The 8,820-nt window shown below is 48.4% G+C and overlaps 1 pseudogene; it reads right to left on the bottom strand.

Moving 5' to 3' along the window:
• Nucleotides 1–386: 386 nt before the first annotated feature.
• LOC105553826 lies at nt 387–5,868 on the bottom strand (annotated as a pseudogene).
• Nucleotides 5,869–8,820: the final 2,952 nt, after the last annotated feature.

Below are 8,820 nucleotides of genomic sequence, written 5' to 3'. Positions count from 1 at the left end.
TTAGTTATGAATGTCTTCTTTAATCATCACTCCCACAAAGGGACTCGCTGCTGGTTTCGAGATAATCACAGAGTCATGTGATGAATGAAGCCCAGAGCTTGAGACCTACTTGATGTGGCATGAGGACCGTGGCCGGCCTAATGAGCTCGATGAGATATTTATGACCCTCATGTTTCACTTTCAACCAAAAGCCTGGAATATTTCCTAAATATTATTTTTAATCGAAATGTGCAGAATCTGTATTCCAGAAATATTTGATCAGTCATACATTTTCCTTCTGAAATTGCTCTCAGGAAGTCAGAGCTCTGTGACTGTGATTACACGTGCCCGTGCGGTTGGAAAGCCTACGTGCAGCCCTGGGCGGGCTCTATTGGGAGCGGCTGTGGTCATGAACACTGGTTTCCACTCTGCTTCACTGGCATCAGTACTGTGCACGGAAGAGAGGGAGTCTGAAATGGAATTTGAAAATGACGGCCGGGCGCGGTGGCTCAAGCCTGTAATCCCAGCACTTTGGGAGGACGAGACGGGCGGATCACGAGGTCAGGAGATCGAGACCATCCTGGCTAACCCGGTGAAACCCCGTCTCTACTAAAAAGTGCAAAAAACCAGCCGGGCGAGGTGGCGGCGCCTGTGGTTCCAGCTACTCAGGAGGCTGAGGCAGGAGAATGGCGTGAACCCGGGAGGCGGAGCTTGCAGTGAGCTGAGATCCGGCCACTGCACTCCAGCCTGGGTGACAGAGCGAGACTCCGTCTCAAAAAAAAAAAAAAGAAAAAAGAAAATGACATGAGGCTGGGGGCCTGTAATCCCAGCACGCTGGGAGGCTGAGGGAGGAGGATTGCTTGAGCCCAGGAGTTCAAGGCTGCAGCGAGTTATAATCACGCTATTGCACTCCATCTTGAAAGACAGGGTCAGATCCTGTCTCTAAAATCAAAAAAAAACAAAAAGGAAATGACATGAAACTTTTGGATAGTTCTAATTTTCCCTCCTGCCCTAGGGTCACACAATTAAGCAACTACAGTGCCATGCGAGGAAGAAAAACAGACCTTGCCCCTAAAGAGGGAGTAATAACATCTCACCCTTGGGTAGAGTTTTACACTTTACACAGCTCCTCACAATCCTTCTCATTTAGCCCTTGCAATACCCCAGGAAGGGGACATGCTTACTGTCCAGTTACAAAGGGGGAAGGAGAGTCTGACAGGTTCCAAGGACTTGGACCAAGGTCCTGGGGCCACTCCACGGGAGCCAGGGCTGCCTGAGCTTCTGTTACCACAGAGAGACTGCTGGACCAAAAACCCCAAAGCCCAAAGACTTCATGTGTGGAATCCTTCAAAATGTGTAAGGAATGGGACCATTTATCATCCCATTCTATCTTCGCCATAAGCCTTTAGATTATGTGTAGCAGGATGTGTTTTTCTCATTTCACAGTTAAGGAATCTGAAGATGAAAAAGATGAGGTGACATTCCCAAGGTCACAGAGCTCGTGAGCCAGTGTGAAAATGTGGACCCCGCTGCCTTGTCTGCTGCTCGTTTTTGGAGAGAGAAAAGCACCGCTGGGCCATGGGGGAGACCGGCCGGTGGCAGCTTCTGGCATCTCACCTGTTTTTGCATGGGTTAAGGCAATTCTGGTGCAGGGACACACAGCTGTGGCTGTCTTCTCCTTCCAGACCCAGACCTGAGGGACAGCATGGGCTGGAAGGACAGGCCCATGGGTGAAAATCCTGCCTTTGCCCCAGGACCTGACATTGTCAGGGTGACTTCCCACAGTTGTCTCTTAGCATCACTCCGCTAAACCTCAGTCTCCTCCTCTGCACAATGAGAATCGTACAGCAGCAAATACGTGCCTGTGGCACTCATACTTGCACATCCATTGTCAGTTTCCTGTGAGGATGCACTTGGATGGTTTCTTGAACGAGAACAGTCAACTTTTATATCAAAGGCTTTTTTTTTTTTTTTCTGGGACAGAGTCTCGCTCTGCCACCCAGACTGGAGTGCAGTAGCACAATCTTGGCTCACTGCAACCAACCTCCGCCTCCCGGGTTCAAGGGATTCTCCTGTCTCAGCCTCCCCAGTAGCTGGGATTACAAGCACCTGCCACCACACGCAGATAATTTTTTTTTTTTTTTTTTAACTGGAGACAGAGTTTCACCCTGTTGGCCAGGCTGGTCTCAAACTCCTGACCTCAAATGATCCGCCCACGTCAGCCTCCCAGAGTGCTGGGATCACAGGTGTGAATCACCGCGCGCAGCCTTCAGAGCCTTCTTCATGGGCCACTCAGCATCCTGACCCTTGATCCTTGTCACTGCCCGAGATGGGGAGTATCATAGTCCTCACTCTACAGAGGAAAGGAAGTCCCCACCTGAGGCCACCCGTTGGACAACAGAACGTGGATCAAAGCAGAGCTTCACCCAGTCATGCCTTGCTTCTCCCAGTGCTGGCACAGGGCGAGGGCTCCTTGAGTACTAAACGCTGGTGTTAGACTTACCTTCTCCACGAAACCAGGAGGTTTGGAAAATGCCCCTTACCAGTCCACGTGAGGGGTGGCCTCTTCACAAAACCTAGAAAAACCCAGTGACAACAGGCCTGACTTTGAGTTTCTGTCAGAAAGCCTGCATCATTATGCTCAGAATGAGGGAATTGGTGATTTTATAGAAATGGCTTATTTAAGAGGCTTAGCACAATGCTATCTGGGCCAGGGCATGTTTCCAGTGGGAAGCTTTTGAAAGCATTTGTCTTTAATGAAACAGACTAATATTAAAATGCAGTCAATACCATAAAACCAATATAATTTCGTGAGAAAAGTTCCTAAAATGACTGTTTCTTTGCAGAGCATGGGATGTAATGAAATGAATCGTCTTTTGGAGGCTATTCGTTAATTCCTCCCTGCCTGTCTCTGTGATATCTGTAAGTCCATGGGTAGGAAGGAGGGGCCTTCCTAAAGTAAGGAGCGTCCCCCACTGTCTTTGCCTCCCACCCCTTCTCCTCTTCCCTCCTTCCTTGCCCCCCACCCCACCACCTTCTTCCTTCCCTTCCTTCCAATATTCAGTGCTTATCTGCGCTGTGACAGGTAATGTTACTGGGTGCCAATTAATGAAAAAAAGTCAAGCTTTTAAAGATTTAAAGTTAGTGTTATTCAAAGGTCTTAGGTTGAGGCCAGGCATGGTGGCTCAAGCCTGTAATCCCGACAGTTTGGGAGGCCAAAGCAGGTGGATCCTTTGAGGCCTGGAGATTGAAACCAGCCTGGGCAATATAGTGAAACCCCAACTCTACAAAAAATACAAAAAGTATCTGGGCATGGTGGGGCATGCCTGTAGTCCCAGCTACTCAGGAGGCTGAGGTGGGAGGATTGCTTGAACACAGGAGTTCAAGGGTGCAGTGAGCTGTGATTGTGCCACTGCACTCCAGCCTGGGTGACAGAGTTTCACTCTGTCTCAAAACCACCCCCCAAAAAACCCAAAAACAAAAAACAAAGGTCTTAGGCCAAGCATGGTGGCTTACATCTGTAATCCCAGCACTTTGGGAGGTTGAGGCAGGAGGATCACTTGAGCCCAGGAGTTCAAGACTAGCCTGGGCAACATAGCAAGACCCCATCTCTAAAAAAAAAAAATTTTTAAAATAAAGCATACACAAAAAGTCTTACTGACTGGGGCCTAGAGCCCAGAAGCAGCCCTTTAGAGAGGTTCTGTCAAATGCTCCACCACAGTATTTAGCCTACAGCTTATATGCAGGTGGTGGAAATTCAGCATGTGCAAAAATCACATCAAACTTGCGCAGATGTTACACTGACACAGAATCACATCAAGGTTTGGGTGTAAGAGCACATCTGGTTATACATTACAGAGGAATAATCCCTAACCCCATCAGACATGTTGTGTAGGAAAAGGCAAGGACTATGGTCATTTATCTTTTAAGGAATATAGTGACTCTGACAAGAGACACAGGGAGCCACGTGCTCTATCCTGTTCTGTCTTCAAAGCATCTTTTCGGAGAGCTGCTGTATGTCGTCGCAGAGTCAGGGGCTTTGTGAAATTCTGCTGGAATGAGCAAGCTTGGCTTGGCTTTTGCTACTTTGCCTCTCGTGGGGATGATGATGAGCAAGACGGATGAGGTTCTGCCTCGTGGAGCTCATGGTCTGAAGGGAGAGGCTTACATCAGTGAGCATCTGTTTCCAATGGAGAGAGTGCTGTGAAGGACAGATGAGGCTGAGCCTGAGTCAGCAAGCGAGCGGGTGGCACTTGGAAGCCAGGTGGCCAGAGCCCAGTGGATGAAGGGGACAGTGGCGGGAGGTGGGTTAGGACAGAGCGTCAAGAGCGAAGCCGCGAGGGGTAGGTAGACTGGGTTAAGGAATTCAGACTTGATCACCCTAAGAAAAAGGGGGAAATTCCTGGAAGGTTTTAAGCAGGAGAGTGACTTCATTTATTCTAAAAGTGGAAATAGAAGAGACGATGCTGGTGTGGTCTCTATGGAGCTCCTGCTATCCACACCACCTCTGAAAGCTTGGCCCATCCTGTAGGACCTTCATGCTCCCTTCAATTCCGGCCTCAGGTGCTGAGACACCTGTATCCTGCACTGGTCCTGCGCAAGTGGTCTTACTTAGAGGGGCAGTGCAGGTAAAGTGAGCTGGGACAACCGTGTGCAGATGGACAGAGGCCGTGCAGTGTGAATCGCTCACTCAACAAATACTTACTGAATCTCTCCTGGGGGCCAAGCACTGTGCCAGGCAGAGCGGGTGGTGACGTAGCCACAGCGTCAACCAGACAAATGTAAGAGCTGATTTATTTATTTATTGAGATGGAGTCTCACTCTGTCACTCAGGCTGGAGTGCAGTGGCACCATCTTGGCTCACTGCAACCTCTGCCTGCCTGGTTCAAGCGATTCTCCTGCCTCAGCCTCCCTAGTAGCTGGGACTACAGGCACACAGCACCACACCAGGCTAATATTTGTATTTTTAGTAGAGACAGGGTTTCACCATGTTGGTGAGGCTGGTCTCAAACTCCTGACCTCAGGTTATCCAGCAGCCTTGGCCTCCCAAAGTGTGTAAGCCACCGCACCCGCCCTGTAAGAGCTTTTATTTATTTATTTATTTTTCTGGTGAAATTTTATATATGTATTATGTATATATATCCAGCAGGACTCAGTTGAGATAATCCCAATTTTGTTGACCATCCAAAGCATGGTCTTCAGGAGCAGTGGAACATATGCCTTCTTCTCTCCATCAGGCCGAATCATGGTGTTGACCTTGGCGGCATCAATGTCATAGAGCTTCTTCACAGCCTGTTTGATCTGGTGCTTGTTGGCTTTAACATCCACAATGAACACCAGTGTATTGCTGTTTTCTGTCTTCATGGCGGACTCAGTGGTCAGCAGAAACTTGGTGACGGCATAGTAGTCAAGCTTCTTTCTCCTGGGGGCACTCTTCCAAGGATATTTTGGCTACCTTCAGAGTTGCAGTGTCTTGAACCAGTGTGCACTGCTGCTGCTGCTTCTTCCTTCTTTCTTCTTCCTTCTTCCTTCTTCTTTCTTCTTCTTTCTTCTTCTTCTTTCTTTTTCCTTCTTCTTCTTCCTTCTTCTTCCCTCTTCTTTCTTCTTCTTCTTTTCTCCTCCTCCTCCTTCTTCTCCTTCTCCTCCTCCTCCTCCTTCTCCTTCTCCTCCTTCCCCTCCTCCTCCTCCTCCTCCTGCTGCTTCTTCTTCTTCTTCTTCTTCTTCTTCTTCTTCTTCTTCTTCTTCTTCTTCTTCTTCTTCTTCCTCTTCTCCCTTCTTTCTTCCTTTTTAGTGGCTGTGGATGCCTTTCTGCACTGCCTTCTTGGCCTTCAGAGCCTTTGCTGTGGCTTTAGGAGGGGCAGAAGCTTCCTTCTTCACCCTTGGTGCCATCTTGTGAAAAGGGTCCAAAGAGCTTTTCTAAAAGCAGCAGTTGGAAGATCTATTTTGTGGGTGATGGGTGGTTTGTTTTTCTCCATTTGCTATCCAGATAATTGGACAAGCCCCGAGTGAGACGTGCCTCTGGCTGGAGACTGTGGAGTACTCATGGGCATCGGGTAGCATGGCCAGGGAGGAGAAGGGAGCTCTTGTTCCTGTAGATCAATGACTCTTTCCATCTGACAGAAAGGAGTGTCCTTGGTATCAATACATAACATACATGAGCAAACAGGACTGGGCCAATCTCCTAGTCACTCCTCAAGACACAGCCTCACAGGTCTCGTGTGCTCCTGGAAGAAGTGAAGCAAAGCTCTGCAGTCTTGGGTCAGGTGAACTCAGCCAGAGGGGTGAGAATTGTGTTAGTATGAAGAGTCAAAAAAATCCACAGTCTTTATCCAAAAACTTTACTTTTTTGCTTTATTATGTTTTATTCAGATTATTAGGTTAATTTCTTTGAAGGCCCATGGCTTGTGAGTTGAAAGTCAAGGCTCTGTTTCTTACCCAGTGCTTCCCCTCCCGAGCCCGTGTTTCTTCGTGGGTGGGTTCAAGCCGGCGGTGATGGTTCTCACTTGTACTAATAAGAGCAGGGTCGTCGAGGGTGGTGTGGAATGAAGCATTTCACAAACTACCCAGTGGCTGCTACTGTCTTTGAGCAGTTCCCATGCAGTATGTGAGTCCAGGCAGCGATGACATGAAAACAGTCAAGGTGAGCATAAGATCATTATTCGAGTGTGAAGTCAGACTACTGCAGTAAGAAAAATCGTTCTTGACTCCTTTTTAAAAGTGCACTTAGCGCACATTTCTCACAGCAGGTTGGAAAGATTCTGAGAGAGTGCACGAATCACTGGATTTCCAGGTGACACCACTTTCTAAAAAGAAAACCATGTAAGTGAAGTGCAAAGGCATCCAGCCTTTCATTTCGGCCTTGAATCAGGCAGCCAATGAGCTGCTACACACCTGCCCCCGCCCCAACTCCTCTATTGTTCTAAATGTGAGCAGCAGGTGCTTCCGCGCTGTCTCATTCCGGCACAGACCTGGTGTCTGACACACAAGTCTGGTTCCTTTCCTTTCCTTGGATGACCTCTGAAACCCTGGCATGCAAAAGCACACGTGTCTAGATGGCTCTTTCAGATACATCATTTACAGTGCTGTTAATAGTCACACTTGGACACATACACCTTTATTGTTTTTCAATTTTCTTTCTTTTTTTCTTTTCTTTTTTTTTTTTTTGAGACAGAGTTTTGCTCTTGTTGCCCCGGCTGGAGTGTTGTGGTGCAATCTCAGCTCACTGCAACCTCCACCTCCCAGGTTCAAGCGATTCTCCTGCCTCATCCTCCTGAGGACTACAGGTGCACGCCACCATACCCGGCTAATTTTTGTAATTTTCGTAGAGACAGGGTTTCACCATGTTGGCCAGGCTGGGCTCGAACTCCTGACCTCAGGTGATCCACCTGCCTCAGTCTTCCAAAATGCTGGAATTATAGGTGTGAGCCACTGCGCCTGGCCTATCTTTTCAATCTTAAAAGCCACACACCTAGCTGCTGTTTCCCAGCAGACAGGCAGCATCCCTGATGCCGGCGCCGCACCTGCGGACAGAGACTCAGATGATGGAAGCACCAGGGTGGAGAGGGCTGTGCATCAGGGGTGCTGGCAGGAGACTTTTCACGTTGCCCCTGAGGACAGCCACCACCCTGGAGAGGACCAAGTGGCACTGAGGGACATGTGCTGTGCACATATGGATGGACCTTCATTGCTTTCCTGTCCCCCACAGAGACGGATGGGCTTGTGATCCTTTCTCTTTTCTTCTTCCTTAAGCCAGTGAATGTCTTTTAAATCTGTCTTCCTCCATAGTTCCTTTGTCTTTGGTTTCAGTTTTTTCTACGCTCTTTTCTGAGGCATAACATATTCTAGATAGAATCATAACCCTTTAATACCATCTTCTTCACCTCCGGAGCTTAATCACCTGGCACCCGGTGTGCGTGTTAAAAACATGCGTGGTGAGTGAATAAACTACTGAATTTATGTTTTTGTCCACACACAGGCACCATCCATGCATACCAAAGTCCCAGCAATGACGACATTCATGAATAGAAAACTGGAATATGTTTCACCGTGGGAAAAATGTTCTTATTGATTCAGGATCAAAATGGAGAAGCAAGTACAGGATGATGATCTTAATGAGCTCTTTTAGAGTCAAAGAAAGGTGCTTATCTGGTTACTTTAAGTAAGGAGGGTTTATTAAAGGGACACATGAGGAAATAAAGAAATGAGGGATGTGTCACCTGGCAGGGGTCAGGAGGATAGAGGGAAGCTTTCTCATTCTGAGTGCAGGGCAGCTGTAGGGACGGGGCTGTGTGGTTCCTGGGGTAGCAGGAGCACTGACCTCCCTTCTGTGTCTCAGCACCGCTCCCCTCCCTGGTGCTGGCACTCCCTCTCCACCCGGACATGACTTATTTCTCCAGGGATCCTGTGGCCGCTGCTTCTTCGCCTCAATGCTTTCCCAGGCTCCGGGGTCTCCAGGGCTCTGCTCCTGCCTTCCCTTCCGCTGTACTGACCCTATTTTCTAACTCTCTGTATTTCACATTCAGACTCCCCAAGAGGAGGGTCTGATTCGTGTATGACAGTGGTGAAAGTTAAATTCACCCCCAAGCCCAGATCATGGATATTCAAACTAATGAAAACAAGCCACACTATAACCTGCTTCAGTGATCGTCAGAAACTAACTAGTTTAGAGACGCTCCTTCGCTGGGGCTCTCCCACCACCAGCCTCTTAACGTGGACATAAGCTCCCCCTAACTAACTTCCTTTCAGGAGAAAACAAAGAGAAGTCCAGCCTCTAAGAGTGAACGTGCAAACCCAGGGGAAAGGACCCTTTTCCCTCCCCATTCTGCAGTCCCTCCCCACCCT

The sequence above is a fragment of the Mandrillus leucophaeus genome, unplaced genomic scaffold (genome assembly GCF_000951045.1).
Source record: "Mandrillus leucophaeus isolate KB7577 unplaced genomic scaffold, Mleu.le_1.0 Scaffold61, whole genome shotgun sequence".
In the NCBI taxonomy this organism is placed as follows: Eukaryota; Metazoa; Chordata; class Mammalia; order Primates; family Cercopithecidae; genus Mandrillus; species Mandrillus leucophaeus.
This window is presented reverse-complemented; position numbering and strand designations above follow the sequence as displayed.